The sequence below is a fragment of the Phalangium opilio genome, unplaced genomic scaffold, assembly GCF_054372755.1.
Source record: "Phalangium opilio isolate 3A_F unplaced genomic scaffold, DU_Popi_V2 ptg001675l_1, whole genome shotgun sequence".
In the NCBI taxonomy this organism is placed as follows: domain Eukaryota; kingdom Metazoa; phylum Arthropoda; class Arachnida; order Opiliones; family Phalangiidae; genus Phalangium; species Phalangium opilio.
Window position 1 is genome coordinate 523,134 of NW_028324261.1, and position 21,631 is coordinate 544,764.

A 21,631-nucleotide genomic window follows, 5' to 3' on the forward strand; every position below is an offset into this window, starting at 1 on the left:
GTGAGGTCTCAGATGTGACGTAAAAAGTCAAGGTTTTTACACAATACCTGACGAGCATTTAACTTTTGTGCTTCCGTGGCGCAATGGTTAGTGCGTTCGGCTGTTAACCAATAGGTTGGTGGTTCGAGCCCATCCGGGAGCGGTGTTGTGAGGTCTCAGATGTAACGTAAGAAGTCAAGGTTTTTACACAATACCTGACGAGTATTTAACTTTTGGGCTTCCGTGGCGCAATGGTTAGCGCGTTCGGCTGTTAACCAATAGGTTGGTGGTTCGAGCCCTTCCGGGAGCGGTGTTGTGAGGTCTCAGATGTGACGTAAAAGGTCAAGGTTTTTACACAATACCTGACGAGCATTTAATTTTTGAGATTCCGTGGCGCAATGGTTAGCGCGTTCAGCTGGTAATCGAAAGGTTGGTGGTTCGAGCCCACCCGGGAAAGGTGTTGTGGGGTCTCAAATGTAACGTAGAAAGCCAAAGTTTTTCCACAACACCTGACAACCATTTAATTTCTGAGCTTCCGTGGCTCAATGGTTAGCGCGTTCGGCTGTTAACCAATAGGTTGGTGGTTCGAGCCCATCCGGGAGCCGTGTTGTGAGGTCTCAGATGTGACGTAAGAAGTCAAGGTTTTTACACAATACCTGACGAGTATTTAACTTTTGGGCTTCCGTGGCGCAATGGTTAGCGCGTTCGGCTGTTAACCAATAGGTTGGTGGTTCGAGCCCATCCGGGAGCGGTGTTGTGAGGTCTCAGATGTGACGTAAAAAGTCAAGTTTTTTGCACAATACCTGACGAGTATTTAGGTTTTGGGCTTCCGTGGCGCAATGGTTAGCGCGTTCGGCTGTTAAGCAATAGGTTGGTGGTTCGAGCCCATCCGGGAGCGGTGTTGTGAGGTCTCAGATGTGACGTAAAAAGTCAAGGTTTTTACACAATACCTGACGAGCATTTAAATTTTGGGCTTCCTTGGCGCAATGGTTAGCGCGTTCGGCTGTTAACCAATAGGTTGGTGGTTCGAGCCCACCCGGGAGCGGTGTTGTGTGATCTCAAATGTAACGTAGAAAGCCAAAGTTTTTCCACAATACCTGACGACCATTTAATTTTTGGGCTTCCGTGGCGCAATGGTTAGCACGTTCGGCTGTTAACCAATAGGTTGGTGGTTCGAGCCCATCCGGGAGCGGTGTTGTGAGGTCTCAGATGTGACGTAAAAAGTCAAGGTTTTTACATAATACCTGACGAGCATTTAACTTTTGGGCTTCCGTGGCGCAATGGTTAGCGCGTTCGGCTGTTAACCAATAGGTTGGTGGTTCGAGCCCATCTGGGAGCGGTGTTGTGAGGTCTCAGATGTGACGTAAAAAGTCAAGGTTTTTACACAATACCTGACGAGCATTTAACTTTTGTGCTTCCGTGGCGCAATGGTTAGCGCGTTCGGCTGTTAACCAATAGGTTGGTGGTTCGAGCCCATCCGGGAGCGGTGTTGTGAGGTCTCAGATGTGACGTAAAAGGTCAAGGTTTTTACACAATACCTGACGAGCATTTAATTTTTGAGATTCCGTGGCGCAATGGTTAGCGCGTTCAGCTGGTAATCGAAAGGTTGGTGGTTCAAGCCCACCCGGGAAAGGTGTTGTGGGGTCTCAAATGTAACGTAGAAAGCCAAAGTTTTTCCACAACACCTGACAACCATTTAATTTCTGAGCTTCCGTGGCTCAATGGTTAGCGCGTTCGGCTGTTAACCAATAGGTTGGTGGTTCGAGCCCATCCGGGAGCGGTGTTGTGAGGTCTCAGATGTGACGTAAAAAGTCAAGGTTTTTACACAATACCTGACGAGTATTTAACTTTTGGGCTTCCGTGGCGCAATGGTTAGCGCGTTCAGCTGTTAATCGAAAGGTTGGTGGTTCGAGCCCATCCGGGAGAGGTGTTGTGGGGTCTCAAATGTAACGTAGAAAGCCAAAGTTTTTCCACAACACCTGACAACCATTTAATTTCTGAGCTTCCGTGGCTCAATGGTTAGCGCGTTCGGCTGTTAACCAATAGGTTGGTGGTTCGAGCCCATCCGGGAGCGGTGTTGTGAGGTCTCAGATGTGACGTAAAAAGTCAAGGTTTTGACACAATACCTGACGAGCATTTAACTTTTGGGCTTCCGTGGCGCAATGGGTAGCGCGTTCGGCTGTTAACCAATAGGTTGGTGGTTTGAGCCCATCCGGGAGCGGTGTTGTGAGGTCTCAGATGTGACGTAAGTAGTCAAGGTTTTTACATAATACCTGACGAGTTATAACTTTTGGGCTTCCGTGGCGCAATGGTTAGCGCGTTCGGCTGTTAACCAATAGGTTGGTGGTTCGAGCCCATCCGGGAGCGGTGTTGTGAGGTCTCAGATGTGACGTAAAAAGTCAAGTTTTTTGCACAATACCTGACGAGCATTTAGGTTTTGGGCTTCCGTGGCGCAATGGTTAGCGCGTTCGGCTGTTAAGCAATAGGTTGGTGGTTCGAGCCCATCCGGGAAAGGTGTTGTGGGGTCTCAAATGTAACGTACAAAGCCAAAGTTTTTCCACAATACCTGACGACCATTTAATTTTTGGGCTTCCGTGGCGCAATGGTTAGCGCGTTCGGCTGTTAACCAATAGGTTGGTGGTTCGAGCCCATCCGGGAGCGGTGTTGTGAGGTCTCAGATGTGACGTAAAAAGTCAAGGTTTTCCACAATACCTGACAACCATTTAATTTCTGAGCTTCCGTGGCTCAATGGTTAGCGCGTTCGGCTGTTAACCAATAGGTTGGTGGTTCGACCCCATCCGGGAGCGGTGTTGTGTGATCTCAAATGTAACGTAGAAAGCCAAAGTTTTTCCACAATACCTGACGACCATTTAATTTTTGGGCTTCCGTGGCGCAATGGTTAGCACGTTCGGCTTTTAACCAATAGATTGGTGGTTCGAGCCCATCCGGGAGCGGTGTTGTGAGGTCTCAGATGTGACGTAAAAAGTCAAGGTTTTCCACAATACCTGACAACCATTTAATTTCTGAGCTTCCGTGGCTCAATGGTTAGCGCGTTCGGCTGTTAACTAATAGGTTGGTGGTTCGAGCCCATCCGGGAGCGGTGTTGTGAGGTCTCAGATGTGACGTAAAAAGTCAAGGTTTTTACATAATACCTGACGAGCATTTAACCTTTGGGCTTCCGTGGCGCAATGGTTAGCACGTTCGGCTTTTAACCAATAGATTGGTGGTTCGAGCCCATCCGGGAGCGGTGTTGTGAGGTCTCAGATGTGACGTAAAAAGTCAAGGTTTTCCACAATACCTGACAACCATTTAATTTCTGAGCTTCCGTGGCTCAATGGTTAGCGCGTTCGGCTGTTAACCAATAGGTTGGTGGTTCGACCCCATCCGGGAGCGGTGTTGTGTGATCTCAAATGTAACGTAGAAAGCCAAAGTTTTTCCACAATACCTGACGACCATTTAATTTTTGGGCTTCCGTGGCGCAATGGTTAGCACGTTCGGCTTTTAACCAATAGATTGGTGGTTCGAGCCCATCCGGGAGCGGTGTTGTGAGGTCTCAGATGTGACGTGAAAAGTCAAGGTTTTCCACAATACCTGACAACCATTTAATTTCTGAGCTTCCGTGGCTCAATGGTTAGCGCGTTCGGCTGTTAACCAATAGGTTGGTGGTTCGACCCCATCCGGGAGCGGTGTTGTGAGGTCTCAGATGTGACGTAAAAAGTCAAGGTTTTCCACAATACCTGACAACCATTTAATTTCTGAGCTTCCGTGGCTCAATGGTTAGCGCGTTCGGCTGTTAACCAATAGGTTGGTGGTTCGACCCCATCCGGGAGCGGTGTTGTGTGATCTCAAATGTAACGTAGAAAGCCAAAGTTTTTCCACAATACCTGACGACCATTTAATTTTTGGGCTTCCGTGGCGCAATGGTTAGCACGTTCGGCTTTTAACCAATAGATTGGTGGTTCGAGCCCATCCGGGAGCGGTGTTGTGAGGTCTCAGATGTGACGTAAAAAGTCAAGGTTTTCCACAATACCTGACAACCATTTAATTTCTGAGCTTCCGTGGCTCAATGGTTAGCGCGTTCGGCTGTTAACTAATAGGTTGGTGGTTCGAGCCCATCCGGGAGCGGTGTTGTGAGGTCTCAGATGTGACGTAAAAAGTCAAGGTTTTTACATAATACCTGACGAGCATTTAACCTTTGGGCTTCCGTGGCGCAATGGTTAGCACGTTCGGCTTTTAACCAATAGATTGGTGGTTCGAGCCCATCCGGGAGCGGTGTTGTGAGGTCTCAGATGTGACGTAAAAAGTCAAGGTTTTCCACAATACCTGACAACCATTTAATTTCTGAGCTTCCGTGGCTCAATGTTTAGCGCGTTCGGCTGTTAACCAATAGGTTGGTGGTTCGACCCCATCCGGGAGCGGTGTTGTGTGATCTCAAATGTAACGTAGAAAGCCAAAGTTTTTCCACAATACCTGACGACCATTTAATTTTTGGGCTTCCGTGGCGCAATGGTTAGCACGTTCGGCTTTTAACCAATAGATTGGTGGTTCGAGCCCATCCGGGAGCGGTGTTGTGAGGTCTCAGATGTGACGTAAAAAGTCAAGGTTTTCCACAATACCTGACAACCATTTAATTTCTGAGCTTCCGTGGCTCAATGGTTAGCGCGTTCGGCTGTTAACCAATAGGTTGGTGGTTCGACCCCATCCGGGAGCGGTGTTGTGAGGTCTCAGATGTGACGTAAAAAGTCAAGGTTTTTACATAATACCTGACGAGCATTTAACCTTTGGGCTTCCGTGGCGCAATGGTTAGCGCGTTCGGCTGTTAACTAATAGGTTGGTGGTTCGAGCCCATCCGGGAGCGGTGTTGTGAGGTCTCAGATGTGACGTAAAAAGTCAAGGTTTTTACACAATACCTAACGAGCATTTAACTTTTGGGCTTCCGTGGCGCAATGGTTAGTGCGTTCGGCTGTTAACCAATAGGTTGGTGGTTCGAGCCCATCCGGGAGCGGTGTTGTGAGGTCTCAGATGTGACGTAAAAGTCAAGGTTTTTACACAATACCTGACGAGCATTTAATTTTTGGGATTCCGTGGCGCAATGGTTAGCGCGTTCAGCTGCTAATCGAAAGGTTGGTGGTTCGAGCCCACTCGGGAGAGGTGTTGTGGGGTCTCAAATGTAACGTAGAAAGCCAAAGTTTTTACACAACACCTGACAACCATTAAATTTCTGAGCTTCCGTGGCTCAATGGTTAGCGCGTTCGGCTGTTAACCAATAGGTTGGTGGTTCGAGCCCATCCGGGAGCGGTGTTGTGAGGTCTCAGATGTAACGTAGAAAGCCAATGTTTTTACACAATACCTGACGAGCATTTAAATTTTGGGTTTCCTTGGCGCAATGGTTAGCGCGTTCGGCTGTTAACCAATAGGTTGGTGGTTCGAGCCCACCCGGGAGCGGTGTTGTGTGATCTCAAATGTAACGTAGAAAGCCAATGTTTTTCCACAATACCTGACGACCATTTAATTTTTGGGCTTCCGTGGCGCAATGGTTAGCACGTTCGGCTGTTAACCAATAGGTTGGTGGTTCGAGCTCATCCGGGAGCGGTGTTGTGAGGTCTCAGATGTGACGTAAAAAGTCAAGGTTTTCCACAATACCTGACAACCATTTCATTTCTGAGCTTCCGTGGCTCAATGGTTAGCGCGTTCGGCTGTTAACCAAAAGGTTGGTGGTTCGAGCCCACCCGGGAGCGGTGTTGTGGGATCTGAAATGTAACGTAGAAAGCCAAAGTTTTTGCACAATAAATGACGACCATTTAATTTTTGGGCTTCCGTGGCGCAATGGTTAGCGCGTTCGGCTGTTAACCCATAGGGTGGTGGTTCGACCCCATCCGGGAGCGGTGTTGTGAGGTCTCAGATGTGACGTAAAAAATCAAGGTTTTTACATAATACCTGACGAGCGTTTAACTTTTGGGCTTCCGTGGCGCAATGGTTAGCGCGTTCGGCTGTTAACCAATAGGTTGGTGGTTCGAGCCCATCCGGGAGCGGTGTTGTGAGGTCTCAGATGTGACGTAAAAAGTCAAGGTTTTTACACAATACCTGACGAGCATTTAACTTTTGGGCTTCCGTGGCGCAATGGTTAGCGCGTTCGGCTGTTAACCAATAGGTTGGTGGTTCGAGCCCATCCGGGAGCGGTGTTGTGGGATCTCAAATGTAACGTAGAAAGCCAAAGTTTTTGCACAATAAATGACGACCATTTAATTTTTGGGCTTCCGTGGCGCAATGGTTAGCGCGTTCGGCTGTTAACCAGTAGGTTGGTGGTTCGACCCCATCCGGGAGCGGTGTTGTGAGGTCTCAGATGTGACGTAAAAAGTCAAGGTTTTTACACAATACCTGACGAGCATTTAACTTTTGGGCTTCCGTGGCGCAATGGTTAGCGCGTTCGGCTGTTAACCAATAGGTTGGTGGTTCGAGCCCATCCGGGAGCGGTGTTGTGAGGTCTCAGATGTGACGTAACAAGTTGGGAAAACCAAAATATTACCTCTCCGAGTCAAGAGAAGGACTACCTTAAAACTTATTTACCCAGTTATGGAAATGTTTCTTTTTTTTTATGAACAAATACTGAAGTTAAAATTTATGAAATATTAAAGCAGTATACAAAGCATAGAAAATATACTGTAAATCAGACGACATTTTACATCCAATAAGGATATACTTGTACACATTAAAATCATCCGATGGGGGAAAAACGGGAAATGAAGAGATAAAACTTTGGAGGGATATTACCTTTACGTGTTTGTAAAGGCCCAATTTGCTACTCCTCAACTGTATACCCTCTATGTTCAAAGCCATATTCACAACAGGGTTGCCATGTAAACACTATCCTCTCCTTTCACCTCAACAATTTTCTTAGTTTGTCAACATGACGATTAAAGTTACATAACACCAAAGCTAATTTGTGGCTACACACACTGAAAGTAAACGTGCACCATTAAAATCATGATAACACGAAGCTATAATCCGATTACGATCAGACCTTTCACTGATCTGGGCTGCGTTCAGCAGAGCTCACCAAAAAAGACAGCGGATTTTGGAAAACGTTTACCGGTGAGATCTGTCGTCATAGCTTTTCTCCGGTCATCGGTGTTTTAAAAATGAAGCTAGCACAATAAAGCGTGCACGGTACAAAGGCTTAACAAAAATTGTATGATAACATATTTATGGAGATAGATAAGAACAACTTTTATAATTAAACATAGAAACTAACATGTCTCTTAAAATTCTCGCGTGATCAACTGGTTTCACGTCAAATAAATAACTATAGTCCCATCAGAACATAGAGACTAGAAACCCCAAGGAGTGGCAGGTCCCCCGCTCTACAAGCGCAAATAATATGTTGCTCATAAATTGGTACATGAGAGCTTCCGGCCCGTTTAATTTTGCTTAGCGGAAGTCGCCGTGTACCCATTGCGTGTACCATGAAAAAGGGCAACAAGTTGAGGCATTCCTGCCACTCCTTGGGGTTTCTAGTCTCTATGATCAGAATCAGCAAGAGCTATTTGTATTAATTCCTCCATGTTTTTTTCGCCAAGCTGAGAACTACGCGTTTTACGTCACGTTATCCAAAAACCTGACTATTTTCATTGGTGACCGCGCTGGCTCAACGCTGAGCACCGTGCCGTCAAAATTCATAACCAAAATCCCGTTCTGTAGGACACTACTAACAGCGCTGAGCTCTGCTCAACGCGGCCCAGACTTCCACCATGATTATAAAATCTTAGCCTGATTATTTAAAAGTGTAATTAACTTTCGGCTCACTCTGAACCGTTAATGTCTCTGCATTACAGAAACGAAAACCTAGCGTTTACTTTATGGTTCACTAGGCCTATTGACAGATGAAAGTTCATTTGACCAATATAGTGGCGTTCTTCTTGAAATCACTTTAGAAAGGATTATGCTATAAACAGATGTAGTATAGCTTAAGTAATATATAAACATCGATTTCAAATAATAATATTAAAAAAGGTTCTTGGGATATCAAAATGAAACAGAGCTTTATAGCTACAAAACCACTAAAGGCATCGAAATTACGAAAAATATTTCCATATATTAATTATACATTATGAGAAAACCAAATATTAAGGTTTTGTAGGATTTCTTTCCACAAAACAAAGCGAACTGCTAACGCGATGCACTAACGGACGGACATACACAGACTAAAACATAGACTGCTTTTTAACTCTTTCCGTTTTAATTTTGAGTTGAGAAACAAGATTATCTTAAATATTAAAATAAATATAATTAATATTAAATATTTTCTTCGTTAGTTGTTCGCCTTATTGAGCGTTACATCGCGTTGATAAAGAACAATTAGACATTCTTGAGAGACTTGACTAATATTGGCGTTTGAAATGAAGCATACGCCGGTTGCATTACCTTACTCAAATAGGTAGTATATAAGGGTGTCGAACTACAGCTAAAAGCAAGAACAACCGCAATTGCGAAAACCTTTGGTGGACAACCCACCCTAGGGAGGCTAGACGTTTCTCGTAACCCTAGCTGATCGCCGCGAATGTCTTAAACCCAACGATGACGATGGAGTAGAAGCCAGGTGTACAGACTGGTGTCCAAGTGGAATGGACGAAGACCGGAAGATGGTGGTGATTAGAAGCCAGTATGTACAGACTGGTGTCCATGTGGGATGGACGAAGACCAGAAGATGGTGGTGATTAGAAGCCAGTATGTACAGACTGGTGTCCATGTGGGATGGACGAAGACCAAAAGATGGTGGTGATTAGAAGCCAGTATGTACAGACTGGTGTCCATGTGGGATGGACGAAGACCGAAAGATGGTGGTGATTAGAAGCCAGTATGTACAGACTGGTGTCCAAGTGGAATGGACGAAGACGAGAAGATGGTGGTGTGAGAACTCAAGTAAAGGAGCCATTTCCGTGACTGTGAAAGCAGTTCGGAAATGGCGAACACGTTTGCTCCGATTTGGAAACTGCGAACGCGGTCACGTGGGTGTAACAAAAGACACACACACACACAGACACACACACAGACACACACACACGTCGAAATTAGAACCTCTCCGTGACATACGTCACTCGGAGAGGTAAAAAGTCAAGGTTTTTACACAATACCTGACGAGCATTTAACTTTTGGGCTTCCGTGGCGCAATGGTTAGCGCGTTCGGCTGTTAACCAATAGGTTGGTGGTTCGAGCCCATTCGGGAGCGGTGTTGTGAGGTCTCAGATGTGACGTAAAAAGTCATGGTTTTTGCACAATACCTGACGGGCATTTAGCTTTTGGGCTTCCGTGGCGCAATGGTTAGCGCGTTCGGCTGTTAACCAATAGCTTGGTGGTTCGAGCCCATCCGGGAGCGGTGTTGTGAGGTCTCAGATGTGACGTAAAAAGTCAAGGTTTTTACACAATACCTGACGGGCATTTAACTTTTGGGCTTCCGTGGCGCAATGGTTAGCGCGTTCGGCTGTTAACCAATAGGTTGGTGGTTCGAGCCCATCCGGGAGCGGTGTTGTGAGGTCTCAGATGTGACGTAAAAAGTCATGGTTTTTGCACAATACCTGACGGGCATTTAGCTTTTGGGCTTCCGTGGCGCAATGGTTAGCGCGTTCGGCTGTTAACCAATAGGTTGGTGGTTCGAGCCCATCCGGGAGCGGTGTTGTGAGGTCTCAGATGTGACGTAAAAAGTCAAGGTTTTTACACAATACCTGACGAGCGTTTAACTTTTGGGCTTCCGTGGCGCAATGGTTTGCGCGTTCGGCTGTTAACCAATAGGTTGGTGGTTCGAGCCCACCCGGGAGCGGTGTTGTGGGATCTCAAATGTAACGTAGAAAGCCAAAGTTTTTCCACAATTCCTGACGACCATTTATTTTTTGGGCTTCCTTGGCGCAATCGTTAGCGCGTTCGGCTGTTAACCGAAAGGTTGGTGGTTCGAGCCCAACCGAGAGAGGTGTTGTAGGGTCTCAGATGTAACGTAATAAGTCATAACTTATCCACAATACCTGACAACCATTTAATTTCTGAGCTTCCGTAGCTGAATGGTTAGCGCGTTCGGCTCTTAGCCAATAGGTTGGTGGTTCGAGCCCATCCGGGAGCGGTGTTGTGAGGTCTCAGATGTGACGTAAAAAGCCAAGGTTTTTACACAATACCTGACGAGCATTTAATTTTTGGGCTTCCGTGGCGCAATGGTTAGCGCGTTCGGCTGTTAACCAATAGGTTGGTGGTTCGAGCCCATCCGGGAGCGGTGTTGTGAGGTCTCAGATGTAACGTAAAAAGTCAAGGTTTTTCCACAATACCTGACGACCATTTAATTTATGGGCTTCCGTGGCGCAATGGTTAGCACGTTCAGCTGCTATTCAGAAGACTGGTTGTTTGAGCCCTCCCTGGAGCGGTGTTGTGACGTCTCAGACGTAGCGTGAAAAGTCAAAACTTTTCCACAATACCTGACAACCTTTTAATTTCTTGGCTTCCGTGGCGCAATGGTTAGCGCGTTCGGCTGTTAACCAATAGGTTGGTGGATCGAGCCCACCCGGGAGCGGTGTTGTGTGATCTCAAATGTAACGTAGAAAGCCAAAGTTTTTCCACAATACCTGACGACCATTTACTTTCTGGGCTTCCGTGGCGCAATGGTTAGCACGTTCGGCTGTTAACGAATAGGTTGGTGGTTCGAGCCCATCCAGGAGCGGTGTTGTGGGATCTCAAATGTAACGTAGAAAGCCAAAGTTTTTGCACAATAAATGACGACCATTTAATTTTTGGGCTTCCGTGGCGCAATAGTTAGCGCGTTCGGCTGTTAACCAATAGGTTGGTGGTTCGACCCCATCCGGGAGCGGTGTTGTGAGGTCTCAGATGTGACGTAAAAAGTCAAGGTTTTTACACAATACCTGACGAGCATTTAACTTTTGGGCTTCCGTGGCGCAATGGTTAGCGCGTGCGGCTGTTAACCAATAGGTTGGTGGTTCGAGCCCATCCGGGAGCGGTGTTGTGAGGTCTCAGATGTGACGTAAAAAGTCAAGGTTTTTACACAATACCTAACGAGCATTTAACTTTTGGGCTTCCGTGGCGCAATGGTTAGCGCGTTCGGCTGTTAACCAATAGGTTGGTGGTTCGAGCCCATCCGGGAGCGGTGTTGTGAGGTCTCAGATGTGACGTAAAAAGTCAAGGTTTTTACACAATACCTGACGAGCATTTAACTTTTGTGCTTCCGTGGCGCAATGGTTAGCGCGTTCGGCTGTTAACCAATAGGTTGGTGGTTCGAGCCCATCCGGGAGCGGTGTTGTGAGGTCTCAGATGTAACGTAAGAAGTCAAGGTTTTTACACAATACCTGACGAGTATTTAACTTTTGGGCTTCCGTGGCGCAATGGTTAGCGCGTTCGGCTGTTAACCAATAGGTTGGTGGTTCGAGCCCATCCGGGAGCGGTGTTGTGAGGTCTCAGATGTGACGTAAAAGGTCAAGGTTTTTACACAATACCTGACGAGCATTTAATTTTTGGGATTCCGTGGCGCAATGGTTAGCGCGTTCAGCTGTTAATCGAAAGGTTGGTGGTTCGAGCCCACCCGGGAAAGGTGTTGTGGGGTCTCAAATGTAACGTAGAAAGCCAAAGTTTTTCCACAACACCTGACAACCATTTAATTTCTGAGCTTCCGTGGCTCAATGGTTAGCGCGTTCGGCTGTTAACCAATAGGTTGGTGGTTCGAGCCCATCCGGGAGCGGTGTTGTGAGGTCTCAGATGTGACGTAAAAAGTCAAGGTTTTTACACAATACCTGACGAGCATTTAACTTTTTGGCTTCCGTGGCGCAATGGTTAGCGCGTTCGGCTGTTAACCAATAGGCTGGTGGTTCGAGCCCACCCGGGAGCGGTGTTGTGTGATCTCAAATGTAACGTAGAAAGCCAATGTTTTTCCACAATACCTGACGACCATTTAATTTTTGGGCTTCCGTGGCGCAATGGTTAGCGCGTTCGGCTGTTAACCAATAGGTTGGTGGTTCGAGCCCATCCGGGAGCGGTGTTGTGAGGTCTCAGATGTGACGTAAAAAGTCAAGTTTTTTGCACAATACCTGACGAGTATTTAGGTTTTGGGCTTCCGTGGCGCAATGGTTAGCGCGTTCGGCTGTTAAGCAATAGGTTGGTGGTTCGAGCCCATCCGGGAGCGGTGTTGTGAGGTCTCAGATGTGACGTAAAAAGTCAAGGTTTTTACACAATACCTGACGAGCATTTAACTTTTGGGCTTCCGTGGCGCAATGGTTAGCGCGTTCGGCTGTTAACCAATAGGTTGGTGGTTCGAGCCCATTCGGGAGCGGTGTTGTGAGGTCTCAGATGTGACGTAAAAAGTCATGGTTTTTGCACAATACCTGACGGGCATTTAGCTTTTGGGCTTCCGTGGCGCAATGGTTAGCGCGTTCGGCTGTTAACCAATAGCTTGGTGGTTCGAGCCCATCCGGGAGCGGTGTTGTGAGGTCTCAGATGTGACGTAAAAAGTCAAGGTTTTTACACAATACCTGACGGGCATTTAACTTTTGGGCTTCCGTGGCGCAATGGTTAGCGCGTTCGGCTGTTAACCAATAGGTTGGTGGTTCGAGCCCATCCGGGAGCGGTGTTGTGAGGTCTCAGATGTGACGTAAAAAGTCATGGTTTTTGCACAATACCTGACGGGCATTTAGCTTTTGGGCTTCCGTGGCGCAATGGTTAGCGCGTTCGGCTGTTAACCAATAGGTTGGTGGTTCGAGCCCATCCGGGAGCGGTGTTGTGAGGTCTCAGATGTGACGTAAAAAGTCAAGGTTTTTACACAATACCTGACGAGCGTTTAACTTTTGGGCTTCCGTGGCGCAATGGTTTGCGCGTTCGGCTGTTAACCAATAGGTTGGTGGTTCGAGCCCACCCGGGAGCGGTGTTGTGGGATCTCAAATGTAACGTAGAAAGCCAAAGTTTTTCCACAATTCCTGACGACCATTTATTTTTTGGGCTTCCTTGGCGCAATCGTTAGCGCGTTCGGCTGTTAACCGAAAGGTTGGTGGTTCGAGCCCAACCGAGAGAGGTGTTGTAGGGTCTCAGATGTAACGTAATAAGTCATAACTTATCCACAATACCTGACAACCATTTAATTTCTGAGCTTCCGTGGCTGAATGGTTAGCGCGTTCGGCTCTTAGCCAATAGGTTGGTGGTTCGAGCCCATCCGGGAGCGGTGTTGTGAGGTCTCAGATGTGACGTAAAAAGCCAAGGTTTTTACACAATACCTGACGAGCATTTAATTTTTGGGCTTCCGTGGCGCAATGGTTAGCGCGTTCGGCTGTTAACCAATAGGTTGGTGGTTCGAGCCCATCCGGGAGCGGTGTTGTGAGGTCTCAGATGTAACGTAAAAAGTCAAGGTTTTTCCACAATACCTGACGACCATTTAATTTATGGGCTTCCGTGGCGCAATGGTTAGCACGTTCAGCTGCTATTCAGAAGACTGGTTGTTTGAGCCCTCCCTGGAGCGGTGTTGTGACGTCTCAGACGTAGCGTGAAAAGTCAAAACTTTTCCACAATACCTGACAACCTTTTAATTTCTTGGCTTCCGTGGCGCAATGGTTAGCGCGTTCGGCTGTTAACCAATAGGTTGGTGGATCGAGCCCACCCGGGAGCGGTGTTGTGTGATCTCAAATGTAACGTAGAAAGCCAAAGTTTTTCCACAATACCTGACGACCATTTACTTTCTGGGCTTCCGTGGCGCAATGGTTAGCACGTTCGGCTGTTAACGAATAGGTTGGTGGTTCGAGCCCATCCAGGAGCGGTGTTGTGGGATCTCAAATGTAACGTAGAAAGCCAAAGTTTTTGCACAATAAATGACGACCATTTAATTTTTGGGCTTCCGTGGCGCAATAGTTAGCGCGTTCGGCTGTTAACCAATAGGTTGGTGGTTCGACCCCATCCGGGAGCGGTGTTGTGAGGTCTCAGATGTGACGTAAAAAGTCAAGGTTTTTACACAATACCTGACGAGCATTTAACTTTTGGGCTTCCGTGGCGCAATGGTTAGCGCGTGCGGCTGTTAACCAATAGGTTGGTGGTTCGAGCCCATCCGGGAGCGGTGTTGTGAGGTCTCAGATGTGACGTAAAAAGTCAAGGTTTTTACACAATACCTAACGAGCATTTAACTTTTGGGCTTCCGTGGCGCAATGGTTAGCGCGTTCGGCTGTTAACCAATAGGTTGGTGGTTCGAGCCCATCCGGGAGCGGTGTTGTGAGGTCTCAGATGTGACGTAAAAAGTCAAGGTTTTTACACAATACCTGACGAGCATTTAACTTTTGTGCTTCCGTGGCGCAATGGTTAGCGCGTTCGGCTGTTAACCAATAGGTTGGTGGTTCGAGCCCATCCGGGAGCGGTGTTGTGAGGTCTCAGATGTAACGTAAGAAGTCAAGGTTTTTACACAATACCTGACGAGTATTTAACTTTTGGGCTTCCGTGGCGCAATGGTTAGCGCGTTCGGCTGTTAACCAATAGGTTGGTGGTTCGAGCCCATCCGGGAGCGGTGTTGTGAGGTCTCAGATGTGACGTAAAAGGTCAAGGTTTTTACACAATACCTGACGAGCATTTAATTTTTGGGATTCCGTGGCGCAATGGTTAGCGCGTTCAGCTGTTAATCGAAAGGTTGGTGGTTCGAGCCCACCCGGGAAAGGTGTTGTGGGGTCTCAAATGTAACGTAGAAAGCCAAAGTTTTTCCACAACACCTGACAACCATTTAATTTCTGAGCTTCCGTGGCTCAATGGTTAGCGCGTTCGGCTGTTAACCAATAGGTTGGTGGTTCGAGCCCATCCGGGAGCGGTGTTGTGAGGTCTCAGATGTGACGTAAAAAGTCAAGGTTTTTACACAATACCTGACGAGCATTTAACTTTTTGGCTTCCGTGGCGCAATGGTTAGCGCGTTCGGCTGTTAACCAATAGGTTGGTGGTTCGAGCCCATCCGGGAGCGGTGTTGTGAGGTCTCAGATGTGACGTAAGAAGTCAAGGTTTTTACACAATACCTGACGAGTATTTAACTTTTGGGCTTCCGTGGCGCAATGGTTAGCGCGTTCGGCTGTTAACCAATAGGTTGGTGGTTCGAGCCCATCCGGGAGCGGTGTTGTGAGGTCTCAGATGTGACGTAAAAAGTCAAGTTTTTTGCACAATACCTGACGAGTATTTAGGTTTTGGGCTTCCGTGGCGCAATGGTTAGCGCGTTCGGCTGTTAAGCAATAGGTTGGTGGTTCGAGCCCATCCGGGAGCGGTGTTGTGAGGTCTCAGATGTGACGTAAAAAGTCAAGGTTTTTACACAATACCTGACGAGCATTTAACTTTTTGGCTTCCGTGGCGCAATGGTTAGCGCGTTCGGCTGTTAACCAATAGGTTGGTGGTTCGAGCCCATCCGGGAGCGGTGTTTTGAGGTCTCAGATGTGACGTAAGAAGTCAAGGTTTTTACACAATACCTGACGAGTATTTAACTTTTGGGCTTCCGTGGCGCAATGGTTAGCTCGTTCGGCTGTTAACCAATAGGTTGGTGGTTCGAGCCCATCCGGGAGCGGTGTTGTGAGGTCTCAGATGTGACGTAAAAAGTCAAGTTTTTTGCACAATACCTGACGAGTATTTAGGTTTTGGGCTTCCGTGGCGCAATGGTTAGCGCGTTCGGCTGTTAAGCAATAGGTTGGTGGTTCGAGCCCATCCGGGAGCGGTGTTGTGAGGTCTCAGATGTGACGTAAAAAGTCAAGGTTTTTACACAATACCTGACGAGCATTTAAATTTTGGGCTTCCTTGGCGCAATGGTTAGCGCGTTCGGCTGTTAACCAATAGGTTGGTGGTTCGAGCCCACCCGGGAGCGGTGTTGTGTGATCTCAAATGTAACGTAGAAAGCCAAAATTTTTCCACAATACCTGACGACCATTTAATTTTTGGGCTTCCGTGGCGCAATGGTTAGCACGTTCGGCTGTTAACCAATAGGTTGGTGGTTCGAGCCCATCCGGGAGCGGTGTTGTGAGGTCTCAGATGTGACGTAAAAAGTCAAGGTTTTTACATAATACCTGACGAGCATTTAACTTTTGGGCTTCCGTGGCGCAATGGTTAGCGCGTTCGGCTGTTAACCAATAGGTTGGTGGTTCGAGCCCATCCGGGAGCGGTGTTGTGAGGTCTCAGATGTGACGTAAAAAGTCAAGGTTTTTACACAATACCTGACGAGCATTTAATTTTTGGGATTCCGTGGCGCAATGGTTAGCGCGTTCAGCTGTTAATCGAAAGGTTGGTGGTTCGAGCCCATCCGGGAGAGGTGTTGTGGGGTCTCAAATGTAACGTAGAAAGCCAAAGTTTTTCCACAACACCTGACAACCATTTAATTTCTGAGCTTCCGTGGCTCAATGGTTAGCGCGTTCGGCTGTTAACCAATAGGTTGGTGGTTCGAGCCCATCCGGGAGCGGTGTTGTGTGATCTCAAATGTAACGTAGAAAGCCAAAGTTTTTCCACAATACCTGACGACCATTTAATTTTTGGGCTTCCGTGGCGCAATGGTTAGCACGTTCGGCTGTTAACGAATAGGTTGGTGGTTCGAGCCCATCCGGGAGCGGTGTTGTGGGATCTCAAATGTAACGTAGAAAGCCAAAGTTTTTGCACAATAAATGACGACCATTTAATTTTTGGGCTTCCGTGGCGCAATGGTTAGCGCGTTCGGCTGTTAACCGACTGAAAGGTTGGTGGTTCGAGCCCATCTGGGAGCGGTGTTGTGAGGTCTCAGATGTAACGTAAAAAGTCAAGGTTTTTCCACAATACCTGACGACCATTTAATTTATGGGCTTCCGTGGCGCAATGGTTAGCACGTTCAGCTGCTATTCAGAAGACTGGTTGTTTGAGCCCTCCCTGGAGCGGTGTTGTGACGTCTCAGACGTAGCGTGAAAAGTCAAAACTTTTCCACAATACCTGACAACCTTTTAATTTCTTGGCTTCCGTGGCGCAATGGTTAGCGCGTTCGGCTGTTAACCAATAGGTTGGTGGTTCGAGCCCACCCGGGAGCGGTGTTGTGTGATCTCAAATGTAACGTAGAAAGCCAAAGTTTTTCCACAATACCTGACGACCATTTATTTTTTGGGCTTCCGTGGCGCAATGGTTAGCACGTTCGGCTGTTAACGAATAGGTTGGTGGTTCGAGCCCATCCAGGAGCGGTGTTGTGGGATCTCAAATGTAACGTAGAAAGCCAAAGTTTTTGCACAATAAATGACGACCATTTAATTTTTGGGCTTCCGTGGCGCAATAGTTAGCGCGTTCGGCTGTTAACCAATAGGTTGGTGGTTCGACCCCATCCGGGAGCGGTGTTGTGAGGTCTCAGATGTGACGTAAAAAGTCAAGGTTTTTACACAATACCTGACGAGCATTTAACTTTTGGGCTTCCGTGGCGCAATGGTTAGCGCGTTCGGCTGTTAACCAATAGGTTGGTGGTTCGAGCCCATCCGGGAGCGGTGTTGTGAGGTCTCAGATGTGACGTAAAAAGTCAAGGTTTTTACACAATACCTAACGAGCATTTAACTTTTGGGCTTCCGTGGCGCAATGGTTAGCGCGTTCGGCTGTTAACCAATAGGTTGGTGGTTCGAGCCCATCCGGGAGCGGTGTTGTGAGGTCTCAGATGTGACGTAAAAAGTCAAGGTTTTTACACAATACCTGACGAGCATTTAACTTTTGTGCTTCCGTGGCGCAATGGTTAGCGCGTTCGGCTGTTAACCAATAGGTTGGTGGTTCGAGCCCATCCGGGAGCGGTGTTGTGAGGTCTCAGATGTAACGTAAGAAGTCAAGGTTTTTACACAATACCTGACGAGTATTTAACTTTTGGGCTTCCGTGGCGCAATGGTTAGCGCGTTCGGCTGTTAACCAATAGGTTGGTGGTTCGAGCCCATCCGGGAGCGGTGTTGTGAGGTCTCAGATGTGACGAAAAAGGTAAAGGTTTTTACACAATACCTGACGAGCATTTAATTTTTGAGATTCCGTGGCGCAATGGTTAGCGCGTTCAGCTGGTAATCGAAAGGTTGGTGGTTCGAGCCCACCCGGGAAAGGTGTTGTGGGGTCTCAAATGTAACGTAGAAAGCCAAAGTTTTTCCACAACACCTGACAACCATTTAATTTCTGAGCTTCCGTGGCTCAATGGTTAGCGCGTTCGGCTGTTAACCAATAGGTTGGTGGTTCGAGCCCATCCGGGAGCGGTGTTGTGAGGTCTCAGATGTGACGTAAAAAGTCAAGGTTTTTACACAATACCTGACGAGCATTTAACTTTTTGGCTTCCGTGGCGCAATGGTTAGCGCGTTCGGCTGTTAACCAATAGGTTGGTGGTTCGAGCCCATCCGGGAGCGGTGTTGTGAGGTCTCAGATGTGACGTAAGAAGTCAAGGTTTTTACACAATACCTGACGAGTATTTAACTTTTGGGCTTCCGTGGCGCAATGGTTAGCGCGTTCGGCTGTTAACCAATAGGTTGGTGGTTCGAGCCCATCCGGGAGCGGTGTTGTGAGGTCTCAGATGTGACGTAAAAAGTCAAGTTTTTTGCACAATACCTGACGAGTATTTAGGTTTTGGGCTTCCGTGGCGCAATGGTTAGCGCGTTCGGCTGTTAAGCAATAGGTTGGCGGTTCGAGCCCATCCGGGAGCGGTGTTGTGAGGTCTCAGATGTGACGTAAAAAGTCAAGGTTTTTACACAATACCTGACGAGCATTTAAATTTTGGGCTTCCTTGGCGCAATGGTTAGCGCGTTCGGCTGTTAACCAATAGGTTGGTGGTTCGAGCCCACCCGGGAGCGGTCTTGTGTGATCTCAAATGTAACGTAGAAAGCCAAAATTTTTCCACAATACCTGACGACCATTTAATTTTTGGGCTTCCGTGGCGCAATGGTTAGCACGTTCGGCTGTTAACCAATAGGTTGGTGGTTCGAGCCCATCCGGGAGCGGTGTTGTGAGGTCTCAGATGTGACGTAAAAAGTCAAGGTTTTTACACAATACCTGACGAGCATTTAATTTTTGGGATTCCGTGGCGCAATGGTTAGCGCGTTCAGCTGTTAATCGAAAGGTTGGTGGTTCGAGCCCATCCGGGAGAGGTGTTGTGGGGTCTCAAATGTAACGTAGAAAGCCAAAGGTTTTCCACAACACCTGACAACCATTTAATTTCTGAGCTTCCGTGGCTCAATGGTTAGCGCGTTCGGCTGTTAACCAATAGGTTGGTGGTTCGAGCCCATCCGGGAGCGGTGTTGTGAGGTCTCAGATGTGACGTAAAAAGTCAAGGTTTTGACACAATACCTGACGAGCATTTAACTTTTGGGCTTCCGTGGCGCAATGGGTAGCGCGTTCGGCTGTTAACCAATAGGTTGGTGGTTCGAGCCCATCCGGGAGCGGTGTTGTGAGGTCTCAGATGTGACGTAAGTAGTCAAGGCTTTTACATAATACCTGACGAGTTATAACATTTGGGCTTCCGTGGCGCAATGGTTAGCGCGTTCGGCTGTTAACCAATAGGTTGGTGGTTCGAGCCCATCCGGGAGCGGTGTTGTGAGGTCTCAGATGTGACGTAAAAAGTCAAGTTTTTTGCACAATACCTGACGAGCATTTAGGTTTTGGGCTTCCGTGGCGCAATGGTTAGCGCGTTCGGCTGTTAAGCAATAGGTTGGTGGTTCGAGCCCATCCGGGAAAGGTGTTGTGGGGTCTCAAATGTAACGTACAAAGCCAAAGTTTTTCCACAATACCTGACAACCATTTAATTTCTGAGCTTCCGTGGATCAATGGTTAGCGCGTTCGGCTGTTAACCAATAGGTTGGTGGTTCGAGCCCATCCGGGAGCGGTGTTGTGTGATCTCAAATGTAGCGTAGAAAGCCAAAGTTTTTCCACAATACCTGACGACCATTTAATTTTTGGGCTTCCGTGGCGCAATGGTTAGCGCGTTCGGCTGTTAACCAATAGGTTGGTGGTTCGAGCCCATCCGGGAGCGGTGTTGTGAGGTCTCAGATGTGACGTAAAAAGTCAAGGTTTTTACACAATACCTGACGAGCATTTAATTTTTGGGATTCCGTGGCGCAATGGTTAGCGCGTTCGGCTGTTAACCAATAGGTTGGTGGTTCGAGCCCATCCGGGAGCGGTGTTGTGTGATCTCAAATGTAACGTAGAAAGCCAAAGTTTTTCCACAATACCTGACGACCATTTAATTTTTGGGCTTCCGTGGCGCAATGGTTAGCACGTTCGGCTTTTAACCAATAGATTGGTGGTTCGAGCCCATCCGGGAGCGGTGTTGTGAGGTCTCAGATGTGACGTAAAAAGTCAAGGTTTTCCACAATACCTGACAACCATTTAATTTCTGAGCTTCCGTGGCTCAATGGTTAGCGCGTTCGGCTGTTAACCAATAGGTTGGTGGTTCGACCCCATCCGGGAGCGGTGTTGTGTGATCTCAAATGTAACGTAGAAAGCCAAAGTTTTTCCACAATACCTGACGACCATTTAATTTTTGGGCTTCCGTGGCGCAATGGTTAGCACGTTCGGCTTTTAACCAATAGATTGGTGGTTCGAGCCCATCCGGGAGCGGTGTTGTGAGGTCTCAGATGTGACGTAAAAAGTCAAGGTTTTCCACAATACCTGACAACCATTTAATTTCTGAGCTTCCGTGGCTCAATGGTTAGCGCTTTCGGCTGTTAACCAATAGGTTGGTGGTTCGACCCCATCCGGGAGCGGTGTTGTGAGGTCTCAGATGTGACGTAAAAAGTCAAGGTTTTTACATAATACCTGACGAGCATTTAACCTTTGGGCTTCCGTGGCGCAATGGTTAGCGCGTTCGGCTGTTAACCAATAGGTTGGTGGTTCGAGCCCATCCGGGAGCGGTGTTGTGAGGTCTCAGATGTGACGTAAAAAGTCAAGGTTTTTACACATTACCTAACGAGCATTTAACTTTTGGGCTTCCGTGGCGCAATGGTTAGTGCGTTCGGCTGTTAACCAATAGGTTGGTGGTTCGAGCCCATCCGGGAGCGGTGCTGTGAGGTCTCAGATGTGACGTAAAAGTCAAGGTTTTTACACAATACCTGACGAGCATTTAATTTTTGGGATTCCGTGGCGCAATGGTTAGCGCGTTCAGCTGCTAATCGAAAGGTTGGTGGTTCGAGCCCACCCGGGAGAGGTGTTGTGGGGTCTCAAATGTAACGTAGAAAGCCAAAGTTTTTACACAACACCTGACAACCATTAAATTTCTGAGCTTCCGTGGCTCAATGGTTAGCGCGTTCGGCTGTTAACCAATAGGTTGGTGGTTCGAGCCCATCCGGGAGCGGTGTTGTGAGGTCTCAGATGTGACGTAAAAGTCAAGGTTTTTACACAATACCTGACGAGCATTTAATTTTTGGGATTCCGTGGCGCAATGGTTAGCGCGTTCAGCTGCTAATCGAAAGGTTGGTGGTTCGAGCCCATCCGGGAGAGGTGTTGTGGGGTCTCAAATGTAACGTAGAAAGCCAAAGTTTTTCCACAACACCTGACAACCATTTAATTTCTGAGCTTCCGTGGCTCAATGGTTAGCGCGTTCGGCTGTTAACCAATAGGTTGGTGGTTCGAGCCCATCCGGGAGCGGTGTTGTGAGGTCTCAGATGTGACGTAAAAAGTCAAGGTTTTGACACAATACCTGACGAGCATTTAACTTTTGGGCTTC

At 47.6% G+C, this 21,631-nt stretch overlaps 3 non-coding genes across 3 annotated transcripts; all 3 read left to right on the plus strand.

The window, feature by feature from the left end:
• Positions 1–365: 365 nt before the first annotated feature.
• On the plus strand, positions 366–436 carry TRNAT-GGU (transfer RNA threonine (anticodon GGU)). The gene has a single exon. It is a non-coding gene; the product is annotated as a tRNA-Thr (tRNA).
• Positions 437–1,541: 1,105 nt separating this feature from the next.
• Positions 1,542–1,612, plus strand: TRNAT-GGU (transfer RNA threonine (anticodon GGU)). Its single transcript has one exon. It is a non-coding gene; the product is annotated as a tRNA-Thr (tRNA).
• A 16,346-nt stretch (positions 1,613–17,958) lies between these two features.
• TRNAT-GGU (transfer RNA threonine (anticodon GGU)) lies at positions 17,959–18,029 on the plus strand. Its single transcript has one exon. It is a non-coding gene; the product is annotated as a tRNA-Thr (tRNA).
• Positions 18,030–21,631: the final 3,602 nt, after the last annotated feature.